We start from the raw sequence: 15,358 nt of genomic DNA, 5'->3' as shown, positions 1-15,358 counted from the left end.
CAGCGATGCCAGCAGCGTGAGCATCCTCCACGTCTTCCATTCCGTCTTCTTCCAGAGCCACAAAGAGCGTTGGGCGCCCTGTGAAAGTCTTGGCAGCAACTCCAACAAAACGATTTCTGGCAAAGACGACTCGCAGCTCGTATTTCGCTTTGGAGCAAAGGCCCTTTGATTATGAAACATGGAGGCTGAGGGATGACTGTATTCTAAGACACTTTTCTAAAACAGACGGATGACATTTTGGAGTCTCTACTGTATATTTTTCTTCTCTGGTGAAGCTACTTCCTGTTTTGGAGGTGTGCAGCCCTCCTTGATCCTCCTCGTCTCAATCACTTCTTTTTCTTTCTTTTCTGCTGAGTTGATAACAATAGCCAACAATAATAGATGTCCCATTTCAGTCTGACCAATCCTCATTCACAATGAATGCAACAAAATTAAGAATGCAGACTGTGACAGTCCCAGGTTCAATTCCCTCAACCATCATAAGGATATACAGTGGAACCTCGTTTTTTGTCATTAATCCATTCCAAAAAGGTCAGACAAAAACCGAAACATATGAAAAGGAATTTTAAAAAGAAATGTAAATCCAATTAATCCGTTCCAGGCATCCAAAAATATTAACACAAAACACAATTTCTGGAGAATGATTATAGTTTTACCTGCAGAAAACAAAGCAAAATGCCTAAAAGTTTCCAATTAAATGAATAAATTCACATTCCACATCACTTGTACCCTTATTGAAGACTAGTAAACACAGGGATGAGTGGAGCATGTACAGGTAGGAGTTAGTGGAGCGGGTACAATCATCATTACACACACTGGCCCGGCTCACTTTCTGTCATGTGTCTTGCTTAAGCCGTTCCCCTGCTACGTGTGCTAAAGGTTCCTACCTGTACATTCAAATTCTGTTTTAACAGACGCTAACGTCATACTAGTTCATACTACGAGTTCTTTCTTGAAATCAATAGTTTCTCACCTTCCATTCCATTCACCATCCATTCTTCACAAGTGCGTGGATGCTTTGTTTGGGAACTGTTTGGCCGTATGATAACCGAGCCAATGTAGGAAAACAGACACATAATCCTATGAAAACCTGTGGTTCCACTATATACTCACAGCTGAGGTACCAATGAGCAAGGCTCCTATCTCCCCCAATAGAAAACTGTCTATTCCAGGGTTTTAAACAAAACCTGAGCACAGTGTTTTTAACGTTGTGATGGCTTTAATGAAGAGTCAAAATGTTGTTGAATTGATTGAAATTAATATTGCATCTAATCTTAACGCTTTTTTGCGGTGGTTAAGGTTTTTGTACCTCCAAAGTCACTTCAATTCCATGTGAGAAATGATTACAATTATCTTAAGTACAAAAATCAGCACTTCTGTCTGACCTTCATAGACAGGGCAAGGGAAGCTTTATCCTGTGCAATGAAACACCACTTTGACTGGACTGTGCTGGCAGAGATTAATATTTCTGGGACCAAACTTAAAAAAAAAAAAAGAAGAAAAAAAAGAATCATTGTCACATTTCTTCTTCTTCTTGACTTCAATCTCTTCCCAAAGCTTCCAGAGAGTAATTGAGAACTAACAGAGAGCCTAATACAATTTCAAATAAAAGGCTGCGTTGCTGAAGGTTGCCAGAAGCCGAACTAAACGGATTCAAATGGACTCTAAGTGGATTTTGACACCATGACCCAGTCAAGGTCAAGCCGGGCTCGGGTTTTGTGCAGCACAGCAACTCAGAGGGCTGCCAGTCCCGTTATTTGAACATAATCCCGCAAATTGTGCACTAAATTGCATTTACCCTACATGAGACTCTTTAGCTGGTGGATCCTTCCAGGACCACCGGCTTCTGATCCAGTTTGGTTCGCGCTGAACCTCCGCTTTGTATGTGAGAGACATAAAAGTCTCTTCAATAAAGTGGCGCAACAGAGCGGAACAAAAGGGACGCACAGATTCCCGGATATGAAAAGTAATGAGACGGCCAGATTCCTTAATCCCTGATGAAAACAAATGCTGTCTTCATTCAGTGTTTTCCTTTTTCATTTGCTCATCTGTTGTACTTGCAGCAAAAGGCAGGTCAGCACAGATTTCCACTCTGGCTCGGAAGCCGGGTATTTGGAGCAGTTCTGTCCAAGGCGGAGCAGATAAATTTAGAGCACGGAACTGAGTAGTTTTTAGCCAAAATTGACAAGTGAGCAGGGATTACCACTTTTTTTTCTTTTTTTTATTTCCATGGATGTTTACGTAACCTAGTGTGGACTGATTACGGCCAAGCGCATGAAAAGATCAGCAATGACTCCACAATGAGATCAGCAGAGTGTAAGTGATCTGCGACAGTCCAGCACTCGCAACCTTTAGCTAAAATTCTGTGACCTTTAGGTGGCGGCCAACTGGCTGTCTACTGCGACCATCCTCTTTGGGAGATCCAGTGTGATGCTCCATTATCATTCCAGTCAGTCCAACAACTTGACATCTCACATCCCCTGTAATCTTCGACGCTGTGTGACAGTCGGCATAGGACTGCGCTCAGCACCCGGAATGAAGAGTCCAGTAAATTATTTCCAAGTTTGGCCTTTGGATTGTAAATATGCATCACTGGTTATGTAAGGGGGGGGGGGGGGGGGGGTAAGGCATCTTCCTTCAATAGTTCCAATTTAATATCACACCTCACTCGGACTCACACGCAGAGCTATGCAGCAAAATAATAAGCAAAAAAAACTACCAGTTACCTTTAACTACTTTATCATTTCACTGATTGTATTGGTCCACAGTTTCATACTTTGCACTTTGTTTTTATACTCGGCACTTTCAATATTGGTGTTCGATTATCACTACCTTGCTATATCGCGGTTTCCCAGAATGACTTAATGAATGATCGCTGTTTCGTGGTAGACTATGGTCTATTATTAGTCAAAACATATTGAAATACAAGCGATATGTAGTATTCTGGTCACTGGGTAGCAGTAATGACACAACACATTGAGACATTACATTGCATTACCTTCACACTGCATGAAGTCAGCCATGGCATGTCCAACACGACAGTGAAAAAAGGTTCGCCTCCCATTCCGTGTGGAAGTGGTAGGTTTTTGGCTTCTTAAGTGTAGAAGAAATAAATTTGAGGCTAATTGGTTAGCTCGCTTGCTTGTTATTTAGGGGTGTTATTTATAAAATGTTTACGATACATATGCCACTATTTGGAAGTGCAAATCCACTCCTTTGGAAACAAAGCAGAACAATAGAGGACATCTTTGTTTTTGTCTGTTGTCTTCTTCCCATTCTGGAAGTGACAATTGTCAGTGACCACCAATCAACACACTAAGCTGTGTCTAGCTCCGCCCCTTTAGGTAGTCTACCCTACCACTGTGCTTGGATTCATCATACTGAGGTGAGGTTCCAAAGTGAAGCGCTGCCCTGATAAATTAGTTGTGACAGACTCATGTGTGTTCCTTCAACACTGAAAGATTCATTAATTCGGCCAAAGATGTGAGTGACATTTGCTAAACCACATTTGCTCCTCTTCAGTGTGTTGTGGTGAAATCAAGACTAATTGCATCACTAAAACCCCAAAGGAATTTTTAAATGATCATCTCTAATCATTAAGACCTTTTTTTCAGTGCCTTTCTTCTTTATCAAAGAGAAGCTTCTACCAGCAATACGATAACAATACCAGAGGCTGTCGGACAATTCCCTAAATGAGTGTTGATTAAATAAACTTCTAAATGACTTCTCTCAGGGGGACGTGTAAACACACACATAAACCCCCAAATTCCCCCCCACTCTCCTCAGATAACCTGCTTTTATGACTTCGTATGTAGAATGCAACCAACTCAATTCAGAAGCAGTTTCATTGTCTGTCTCTCTGCTGGTGTTGGCTAAAATCATGTAAATAAAAAGAAAAAGAATGACATTTGTATGCCTCCAACTTTGTGTCAACACTTTGGAGAAGATCCTCTTCTGTTCCAAATGCACAAAGCACGCTTCATAAAAGGCATGCTTGGAGGAGTTTGGTGTGAAGAACTCGGACCGTTCCAGCATGAGTGACCTCTGAACTCACATATACAGTAGCTGCAAATGGGGTAGAACGTTCTGCAGGCTGTGCTTGCCTAAATGTCCGCCAGCAGCATAAACACACTAACAGACAACCGGCTTCAAACACTTTGCCTTCGTCACACATCCTGCGTCATCTCGTTGCCTTGCGGACTTCCACCAACCCCCCCACCCGGGCTCATTGTCTTAACTGATGTTTAGCCTGAAGATCAGCAGCTGATGAAGTCTCAATTAAAGGCTTTCAGGAGGACAAGGATTGGTTGATGTAAGTAAGGCGGCCTCTTGGCTTCTCTGGACCCTAATCCTTCACTTCAGCACCAAGGGTCACAACAAGGGCATGGCACAACAGCTGTGATGGGTCTGAAGCACAATTAAAGTGCTCATGACAACAAAACACGTTAGTCGTGTTATTTCCGCAGTGAAAAATAACATTCAAAGGCATATTTCCTGTGTTAAATACGAATGTTTAAATATTTCTTATTTTTTTAGAATTAACGTCACTTCTTCCGTGTTTGGAGGGGGTGGTGCAAGTGACATCAGATTCAGACAGTCCCACCTAGATGTTCTGCTCCACTACAACGCACTTATTTATTGATATTATGCCCACTCGTTGTGTTGAAGGCTTTTGCTGGAACACTTGAGGCAACGGAGTAAGCTTGTTCATGTTTCTGAAAGACACCCTACGTCGGCAAACTTCGTCGGAGAAATGTTACTGCCTGGCAGATGGAAATAAAGTCAAAAACCTACAAGATGTTCCACCGTGGAAAAGTGTGCCAAGGTGGCAGCAAGTCAATCCTGCGAATATTCTCCGTAGTAGGCAGGATAGTGCTCATGGCGACCAATGCAGTGCTAATTCCTATCTGGCTTGTTCTGACGCTCTAGCTAGGCGGCTAATGTGCTATCTATTGTAACATGCAACAATAAATCCAAAGGGTCGTCTTTGATTGCGGCGTCACTACAAAGCTTACAAAAATAATATGGGTTTTCATGCCAAATTGCTTGCTAAACAACAATTGTTGCCTATCGCCTTCAGCTCTGTGCAGTGTGCAAAGCGCAAGCTGATATCTGTCAGTGGCTATCACTGCCAGTAAAACATATCATGCTCCTCGCAACACAATATTAGTGAATGTTGTTATTGTTGTGAATATCTCACTTTTGTTGTGTACGTTCATGGCTGTGCTTGTTTGCCGGTGTCACCCGTAAGTGTTCTAGACGTGAATTGCTTGCAAAACATGGCTTGCTGTCATTCATCTTGCTAACCCATCTTGCAGTCGATCTGTCAGTTTCAGTAAGTACACCCATATTTTTTGGGCACCGGTCTTTTTTTTTTTTTTTTGCACTGCGCGTAGAACTGTCAGTGCCACTTACTGGCAGTCAAAAAGCATTCTTGTGGACATTTTTTTGTGTGTGTTATATCATAGTCATCACAACACAATATCAAATATTGTGTTATAATGTTGTGAATATGCCACTTTTTTGGCTGTGCTGGGAGTTCATGGCTGCATGTATTTGAATCTGGTTCCAGCAACATGTTCTGGTCGTGACATCACAGCCAAGATGGCGTCGGTTCAGAAAACTCGCCGGGGGCCGTGTCAAAATCACCGCTTCATTTCACTCCTATTTCATAGTTGTTTATTTTTCTATGGCAGCAGAATGACAAAAATGTTTTATTAAGTCAATACTTTCATTTTGTTATTGTTTCTTTTTTCATACCCTCACACAAATCCTTCATCCGTGTATTTAAAGGTTAGTATTAGGGTTGCACAAAAAAATGCCTGCCTCAATTCACACTAATGTGATCTAATTGCAAACGGATGATTTTTTTTTTTAATGACGAGCTGCATCACAAACAAACACTGCCATTATACACAATGACTCACACTTCTACTTGTCTTTATGTGTGGATGAATGTACGGTGGAGTGAGCGAGCATGCCATGTTTTTGAACTGATGGATTATTTTGTCTTTCTCTGCATTTCTATCAAGAAAGTCCCATGTCAACTGTCCTTCCGAGACCTCCCATAAATAACAGCGATGTTTTCATAAAAGATATGTGGGCAAACAAGTGGAGGTCCGAACAGCTTTAACTTATCATGTTATATTAACCTGTCTCTGTAGAAACGTGATTGGAAGCTCAACATGGACAATGACATTAGCTCACAACGTTGTAAGTCGTGCTAGCCAATAACTCTGTAACTCTGACGGTGGATGTTCACTCATTCACACAGATCACGTTTGAAAACATTTTCGGCGACCTAAAAAGCCTCGTCCTGAAGAGTCTGACCCACGGGAGGTATTGCAAAACAGTGTAGACGCGCGCACCAAAGAGTGAGCACACGTCTACTACTGTGAAAATGAATTTGCCTCCAATATTTCCAGGCTTCAACTAGTGCCGCAGCTGCGGCAGTAAGACGGGGTCAGGAGAAAGGGACAGCAGCAGGTAATCAGGGAGATGCAGGACAGGAGGAGGACAGCAGATAACATGCGGTCGAGACTGCTAGGGCAGAAGCGACAGGTGAGATTCGGCAAACACAGAGACTTCAAGCAGATCAGAAAACCAGTTTTCTCAGGAACTCATCATTTTGTTTAGGGTCCTATACGATGATTTCTTCTTTGGCTTGAGAGAGGGCACTGCATCAGCCAGCAGTAAACACAGTTACAGGATTTGATCCAGAGTGGCTGAAAATGTCTCAATTTAAAACACGGCTGCACAACACGCAGCATGGTCAATTTAGTAGCTACACTGTTATTTACATCACAGGTGTCAAACCTGTGTTTCTTGGTTTCAAAAAACATAATTTGTACGAGCTGCATACAATCTCTTTATAATTGTTAAACAATTTTTCATTTTTCCTAATGTCAAGACGGACCAGCGCAATAATTACAGATCGCATCGTACTATTGATGAGATGTGGGAGATCTTGGCTGAGCTTATTGAGGACCCAATCCTCGGTGAAATCTGGGCATCAAACGGCAGTCGCCTTGGAGGTTGATGAGAGCACGGATGTCTCTGTGGCCAGGCAGCTTGATTTACATGTCCGGTATGGAAGCAGAATTTCATCAAAATCCCACACATCCTAGGTGATATATGTGAATACTAAATACTTTGTTTTCTCTCAGATACCTGGAAAAGAGAGAAATATGTCTTTAATCAGTTCCAGGACCTGGTGGAAATTTCTAATGGCATGACAGCCATAAAGACTGCAATGAGTAAGAAAGGCCTGCCGCCAGAGGAACCGTATGGAGTGAGGACTGACTGAGGCGCTGTAATGACAGGTATTTATTATACATGTCACGTAAAATTGTTGGTTTTATCCCGTGTTGTTTACTGATTTATTTTTATTTATATGTTATTTTTTATTCAGGGTGCGTGAATGTCATTGTGAAGTAATTTGCAGACTGATACACAAAGATTGTACAGCCCATAGATTAGCCCTGGTCTGCAAGGACTCATCCAACCACACACACACACACACACACACACACACACAAATACCTGTTTTTGAAGGACAAGACTCAGGCTGACGTCATGACTCTGTTGGCAAGTGGGTTTGATGAGTGGGGAAACCTCTACCCCTACCTCAGGGGCATTGCATTGCCTTGGTTATCCTGTTAGAAGTGTGAATCGTGTACAGGAGTTGAACTATGCAAAGGGTAAAAGCATAACTTTGAAGAGCAAAACAATATTGTTGCTACTTTGCAATCCAGCTTTGATAAAGTTTCTATATTTTCGATGATTCCTTAGGTGAAAACAGACCTCTGCAACTGCCTGGAACAAGAACACCTAGCAGCTTGCTTGAAAATCTCCATAAATGGACCTGACCCTGAAGCGATCCCTTATGATAAGGCTTTATTTTTTTTTTTAGGAAACCCCATGAAATCCCATGTCCAGAAAACGTATATGAATACAATGTCCATAATGTGTATATATATATGTAAAGTTGTCTCTCATGTCAAACATATGTAAAGTTTTATCCTCAAACTGTTCAAATGGATCAAACTCCTCGCTTTCTCTCTTTCCCCACAACATTATTCGGCTCTACTACAGCATCCATTACAATCACATGCGTCATGGCAAAATACAATAAGCCACCGACAATTTGAGTCATTCCATGGTTATGATGGGCTCTACATTCAATGATAGCTATTTTAATAGTCAAACTTTGCCAAATCGCTATCATGTACATGTGTGTATGTATTATGGGGGCCGTGGCTTGCAACATGGGCGCAGGAGGAGGGCGGAACATAATGTCTGCCGCATATTTGAATGTTAATGCCCACCATGCAGACCGCACCTTTAAGAACCAGTGCACCAAGACATACAGGTAATAGAAGGTCATCATCATAGGACTGCTTCTCAGCTGAAAAGTTTGGAAAAACCGTGTGGGCGTGTTTGTGTAACCTGGCGAGGCCGAGCGCGGAGAGGCTGGACCGGCACCAGAGTGTGGGTCGGCTGCTGGAGCGCACACGGACAACACATGTTCACCTAGCAGGATGCTCCTCGACCGTGGAGGGCGGAACGTGAGCAGAGAAGGTAAGTGGCCAAACCAGCGTGATGGTGGGCCGCTCGCCATCACTGGCATCTTCTTAAGCTAGCTTCTCCTACGCAAACAGGACAAGGGCTAGAATGGTCCTCAGTGAAACGACCTCTAGCAAAGCGGAGCCATCCTAATTTGGACCAGCACCAATCCCTACCTGCATGTGCAATGCAATCCTGGATCTGCAGGTTTACACTACACCAGCCATTCTCCATTATTTTCTGCCATGCAAACAGCTTTTTTGTGCCCTCCTCCTAAACGTTCAGTTTGTCCTTGGAGTATTGCCGTACTCAGAAAGTAGTTACTGCCATTGGGACATGCAATGTGCCAGCCCTGTCCCTTGTTGAGACGGGGCCTGAAAGTATGTTATGCTTATGATGCATCATCTGTTTAAGTGGAATGTACATTTAAATGTCTAATGTGTCGTCATATGTGGAGGTGTTCAAAATCACCATGTAAAGCAAATGCTAATCGCTAGAGCGTGTATGGGATTTCCAATATAAATTAGCATCGCTAATCGCTGTTTCGTGGTTGACTATGGCCTATTACTAGTCAAAAAAAATTGAAAGACAAGTCATATGTTGTATTCTCTGAAGATACATTTATTACACTGCATGGAGTCAGCCATGGCATGTCCGACAGGACATAGTGAAAACTAGTTATTCTCTCATTCCATGTGGAAGTTGTAAGTTTTGGCTTCTTACTTTGTCCTTCTTCCCCACTCCATTTGAAACCCTTTCTTAAGTTTATAATAAATAAATTGGAGGCTAACTAGTTAGTTCTGTAGCATGCTAATGTTTGTCTGTGTCTCTTGTGTCTCTGCAGTCATCCCGTAGCCTGCGCTTAAGTGTTGCTCATGTGGTGTACACAAAGAATAATAGGAGTGGAAAGGGTTACATAGGGGTGTTATTTCATGTCAAGAGGGCTCTAATAATGGTAAAAAACGTATTTAGAAAGTCATAAACAGGTTTTCTATTCTATGCTAACTACGAAAATGTATTAATATTTATTACATTTATTAATATTAAACATTGAATCATACTTTGCGGAAATTCACTCATCGGCGTCGGGTCTGGAACAATTAACAGCAACAAAAAAGGGACAACTGCACCAAATTATTCGACTACCAGATTATTTGGATAATCGATTAATCATTGATTAATTGTTGTCGCTCTAATTTAAACTGAAAACAGATCAAAACAGGGTCTTTCTTGACATTTTGTAACCTGCACTTCTGACATTTTTAATGGAATTGTTGTCATTTAAACAGAGTCCAAACACTTGACCAGGTCCCCTGCGCTCAAAGCGTGCTGCAGATTCGCAGGCTCACGTGCTAAATGAGCCCAATAAGGGACGGTTGACATGCAGGGAAGAAGCAGTCCGTGCACCCTCGGCCACTCGACGAGGCCTCTGGCGGACAACGCCGCTCTCTGTCAAGTCTGGAGTGCACGCCAGCTGACCGCCTGGCTTTGCCATTCAGCAGGAAGCAGCGAGCGAGAGAGAGTGATTGTACTTCCTTAAATTAGCGCCAGCAAGGAGGGGGAGTTCTCCTCCTCCTGCTGTGTTTTGACTGCGTTCAGCAGAGGACATGAGCGCCGGGCACGGCCACAACACGATCCCGATTCCTCCCCAGGAAAAGGAAAAGCGTGGATGGTTGTTTGTCGCTCAAACTCCGCTGTCGCTGTCGTTCCGCTGCGCCTGCAGTCATGGCTCTCATGAACACAAAAGCCCATTACGGCAGCTAAGCTCATAAGTTATCTGCAGCTTAAGCCCCTTTTCACCTAACAAGTCCCATTACAATACTTGCAATGTATGGATCGTGTTGGGCCTGCAGTGAATGTGAGAGTCTCGCTGAGATTTGACAAACTAGACAGCATGAATATCATGCAATGAAGAAGGTATCGGCTCTCAAACTCAAGAGCTTTTATTGACTTTTTGCATACGCCTCAATGATGATGGTGACAGAACTCTTCATCCCTCTGAACCACAAAAGATTTTAAATGTGTTCTTTCTTTCACAGGACAGACTGATGCAAAAGATTCAACATTCTGAACAGCAAGCGATGAGCTACACTCACTACTTTTAAATATTAAAGGAAAAAGTACATTTCAACAATAACAAATAAGATGATGGACTCATCTGAAGCTCCATGCTACGTCTTGGTAGAGACACTCTTTCAGAAGATTCTTCAATATATTTCATCTTGAGCATCAATATTGTTCCAACATGAACTTTGGGCATAGACCAAGGAAAGCAATACTTATTTGTTGTTGTAATAACACAAAATGAGACTGGCTTTATACACCTGCACACATCTTTGAACAGAAGCACTAAAACCATCATTAGTTGCGGTGTAACGGTACGCCGGTTTTGGTTGAATTTATATTGTTTTATTTTTTAACTGTGTTGAAGGCTTTTGCTTAAAACACTCGAGGAGACGGAATAAGCTTCTTCACATTTCCCAAAAAACACCATTTGCCAGGTCAGATGCTCCAGTATTTTGGCCTGAGTGCGTATTGCCGGAGTGTTTCTTCCATCAGCTTTCGACCATTGCTCCTCGACCAAGACCGTGGAAAAGCATGCCAAGGTGGCATTAAGTCAATCCACATTTTTTCTACTCATATTCTACAAATCTTAGAATAATAATAATAATAATAATAATAATAACAATAATAATAATAATAATAATAGTAATAATAATAACTAGCTAAATTGCGATCACTGTCACTTGTCTTCCAGCCAATCTTTCAGCAAATAATATATATAAGTATAGGGTTTCATGTCAGGGCTAGATAAGCAGTGATCTCTGCTTACTGGTCTCTGGTATTTTGCAGTGTGCATAGAGCTGTCAGTGTCAATCACTGCCATTCAAACAACAGACCTACAATGAAAACATATTTAAAAAAACATGACAATATATTGCAGTCTACTAATTTACAGGATTCACAAGACGTTGGGGATATTTCAGATACATTTCAGGATGAACCTAAAATGTACGAATGTATAACCTTTACAGGTGAACGTAATTAGAGCTTCTCTAATTTTGAATGCCCATGTCCAACATGTTTAATACTTAATGAACTTAACGCATAACTTGCTGTTCTCTAAAATATCAGTTCCTAACATATGCCCAACTTTTTCTGAGTAGTGTAATTTCTACTGTGTTCCACTCTTCTGCACTCTGTGTGTATGCTACTGGCCCTGCCACCACCCACCAAGACAAAGAGACTGCATGACTGACAAAAGCGCTCACTCCGTTCATGCCGTTGTTCCATGGAACAAAGGCGCCAAGGTGACGAAAGCAATGCACGGAGTAAACTCTCGTCCTGCCTGTTTGGAGACGAGCGACGAGCAAAACAGACACACATGCACATGGCAATATGTTGATGCCGGCAAAATTATTGAGTTCATGAGTTGCTTACCAAATAGCTGCGTATCTAAATCCCAAGGCACTTGCACTTCCTGTCCCTCACTCAATGTGTAACATGTGGGATATCGGTACGCCTCTGTACCGTTCCAAATAATCAAATTACGAATACATGCACCATTCCACCCCTAATTATTAGCATCAGTGACTATGGTTTTGTGATATAAATGATATACGAAAGAAACTATAGAAATCTGGCCTACGATAGAATGATATCGCTCTATCGCAATAATGCATGTTGTTGTTGTTGCCGCAAAAGGCTGCAACGCGTCTTCAATGTAATGTAGCCCACTGTAGCTAGCACGGCTAACGTATACAGTATATGCGGAGCCACTCCCCTAAGTTAATAATCCTCGCCTCCATGGTGGCCAATGAACTACATTTATTACAAGTATCAATATCAGTGTAGCTAAGCCTGCGACACACCGAGCAAAGGATGGCAGGAGGAGCCAGAGAAGCCATGCTAACTGATAAGATAGCTTGAATGGAAAGTAGCAAAACAATCAGCTATGAACGGGAAATAGCAAGTAGATTAATAAGAGTCTAGAGACAGAATAATACAAGAGCTACACGGAGCAACTACAATGTGAGCGCACAAGTCCAAAAAGTGGAAATGTCACAATACGTTTACTGCATACATCAGCCGCCAAGGGAGTAGCTTTTGTAACCGTTTTGAAAAGCTTCTGTTTTCATTAAAGACAAAGAATATATTATGATATACAGTGGAACCTCGGTTTTCGTCATTTATTCCAAAAAGGTCAGACAAAAACCAAAACGTAAAAGAGGTAATTTTCCCCACGGGAAATAATATAAATCCAATGAATCCATTACAGACACTCAAAAATATTAACAAAACTACATTTTACAGAGAATTATACTTATATTATACAAGAACATAACTTTAAATTCTCATAAATGAATAATGTATGGAAATGATTGTTGATGTACAAAAATCAAAGTTTGACTGTGTATCGCAATACGGATTTTAGGCCATACCGTTTATCCCTATTAGTGACGATAAGTCCTATTGGTCCTTAAAGACATCATGTAATCATCTGTACTTTACAGATGTAGGAGTTTAAATAGTACCACTTCTGCTACAAACTTAAAATATATCTCAACTACAATACATTGAGATACCTCATGGATACACAAACACTCATCCAGCATCCTCAAGTCCAAAACTCACTAATCTGCCTGGACCTTATCTGGACGCTTTCCTGTGGGGACTTTGTGAAGATTCTTTAGGTCAATCTGGACAGGTTGAGCTCATCTGTCCACGTCTCTCTGCATCCCAGTGTGGGACCACGATGTCACAAATAACATGTGACACTTGTCTACTGAGACATATTCTCATTTTCTCACAGCCCACAAACATCCCGGTCAGCGAGCTCTCTGAGGAGACGCCGCCAAGCCAGTGCCGTGCGTGCAAACACACGACATGCGTCCTCAGACACAAGAAGCCGAGCGCCGGCCCACGTTATTGATGCCATCATTACACGGCCGCATCCACCAGCAAAACGCTTTCCGGGTTGGAGGAGGAAATGAGAAGTTTGATGACACTCTCTCCCGGGAGAAAGGCAATTACGCACAGTAATGAGAGCACAATTGGCGGAAATGGGCTCACCAAAGACACGTTATTCCGCAGACGGTAAAGCTTAGAGAATGCGTGCAAAACAAGTCATTGAGCTTGACGAGAACAGTCTTCCCGGGGAAAAACAAAGCTTTATTTTCCCGTAACTTGCCGCTGCCATAAATCTACAGTCTAACTATGGTGTGGTAAAGATGTCACTACAGTACAGAATTTGAACCTCTGGGGTCAAACCTGTTCAAGGATCTCCGACAATTTTTCACATAATAGGAAGCGATGGAAATCGTCTGTTCTAGGGTCAAACTGTTGCCCTCATAAACCTTTATGAGCCTGCAGCTGATTTAACCAGTTAAAAAGAGTAAATCCTAAAGCAGGAATAACACTCAGGTCTGAACTGTACTGACCAATAATGAAGTCATAACGCATTGTTGTCATCGGCATGCGTGAAAACAAGTTCAGTACGTCTTTAGAGGCATGTTTCTTAAGAGAAAAAAACCCTGGGGTATTTTACTTTGGAGCTTCTGCTGTAGGTCTGTGATAAAAAAAAAAGGCTCTTATAGTAGTATATTAGCAGCAGCATTCTTATTACTATTTATGACGTTCTATGCATTCTTCTCTTCACCCCCTGCATATCCCGTGATCCTAGTCCTCTCTTTCTGTCAAGCCAAGCAGTCAAGGCAGATGTCCACCCCACTCTTTCCTTCACCACTACTGAGAACGTGCTTTTTCCATGTGTTGTCTCTTTTTCATCTATAAAGGAGCTTAGACCTGCTCCTTATGAAAACTAACCAAACATCACACGTCATTAATATTGCTTGACATTGCTCGCAATGCATTGGCAGAAAGGAAGGCAGGATGACATTTGTGCTAAATAGTCTGTGACAGCTCCTAATGGAGTGTCCCACAGGCACTAGCCTGCCGGCTGCAGGATACTGTTTACAGATTTTAAAGAGTGACGTGAAGCAGACTCAGAGAAAAGACTTGATTCGCTTCGTCAAATGGATGCGAACTTGACACAAACCCAAACTACAAGGAGGACAGAAGCTTTAGCAGAAGCTGGCATCATCTCTAACACACGCGCGCGCGCGCGCGCGCACGCACACACACACACACACACACACACATTCCTAAGCAGCACAATGCTGTGTTGACGCTCAGTTGTCACAAGTGCGCAAACCCAGCAAGAAAGCATGAAAAAGATGAGACGACCCGGAGAAATCACTTACCCGGCCAGGGTATCCGCATCTGCTGGAGGTGGCTAGCTTTGCTGTGTCCAACGCCCGGTCAAAGCTTCCAAATCGCGGCCACCAAGTACTGGCCGTCCTCGCCGGGCTGAGGATGATCAAATTCTTGCTAGTTGATGTAAACCGAACTATTTACTTATGGCAAATGGAGCCTTTGCTGCACGGAGAGGCATCATTTTGTGAGTGACAGCGCGTCGGCCAATGGGAGAGAGCCATTCCCATCACTTGGACCAATCGAAGCGTCGGTGCGTGGTCGGTGGCGGGTAAACCGGGAAGTAGGCGGGTCTTAGGAGCCTTCAGTTATCTTATCCCTCCGCTTGCCATGAACGCCTTTCGGTGTCCTAATACTTTACCGGTGAATGTCTAATCTACTTCACCTGTATTAATGTAAAATGTCAGCTTAAAATAGATTGTAGACTTGGTAAAAACTTGGTAGAAACTTGGCTGACACTGACAGGCCTTAAAGTAGCCCCTCGACCTAAGAGATCTGCGTGTATTCATACCTTAGGGAT

At 42.4% G+C, this 15,358-nt stretch overlaps 1 protein-coding gene across 8 annotated transcripts in view; it reads right to left on the bottom strand.

The window, feature by feature from the left end:
• mef2d (myocyte enhancer factor 2d) overlaps positions 1 to 15,035 on the bottom strand; it is a 92,167-nt gene extending 77,132 nt beyond the window's left edge. For 3 of the 8 annotated variants that reach the window (XM_054782839.1, XM_054782845.1, XM_054782843.1), the window contains exon 1: positions 14,829 to 15,034. The gene's annotated coding sequence lies outside the window, so the exon portion shown is untranslated. Of the gene's footprint in view, positions 1 to 14,828 lie in introns of all 8 variants that reach the window. The other 5 variants (XM_054782842.1, XM_054782846.1, XM_054782848.1 and 2 more) reach the window with 3 other exon arrangements.
• Positions 15,036 to 15,358: the final 323 nt, after the last annotated feature.

This window comes from Dunckerocampus dactyliophorus, chromosome 7 (assembly GCF_027744805.1).
Source record: "Dunckerocampus dactyliophorus isolate RoL2022-P2 chromosome 7, RoL_Ddac_1.1, whole genome shotgun sequence".
In the NCBI taxonomy this organism is placed as follows: domain Eukaryota; kingdom Metazoa; phylum Chordata; class Actinopteri; order Syngnathiformes; family Syngnathidae; genus Dunckerocampus; species Dunckerocampus dactyliophorus.
The sequence above is the reverse complement of the archived record's forward strand: the minus strand, read 5'-3'. Positions and strand labels throughout refer to the sequence as shown.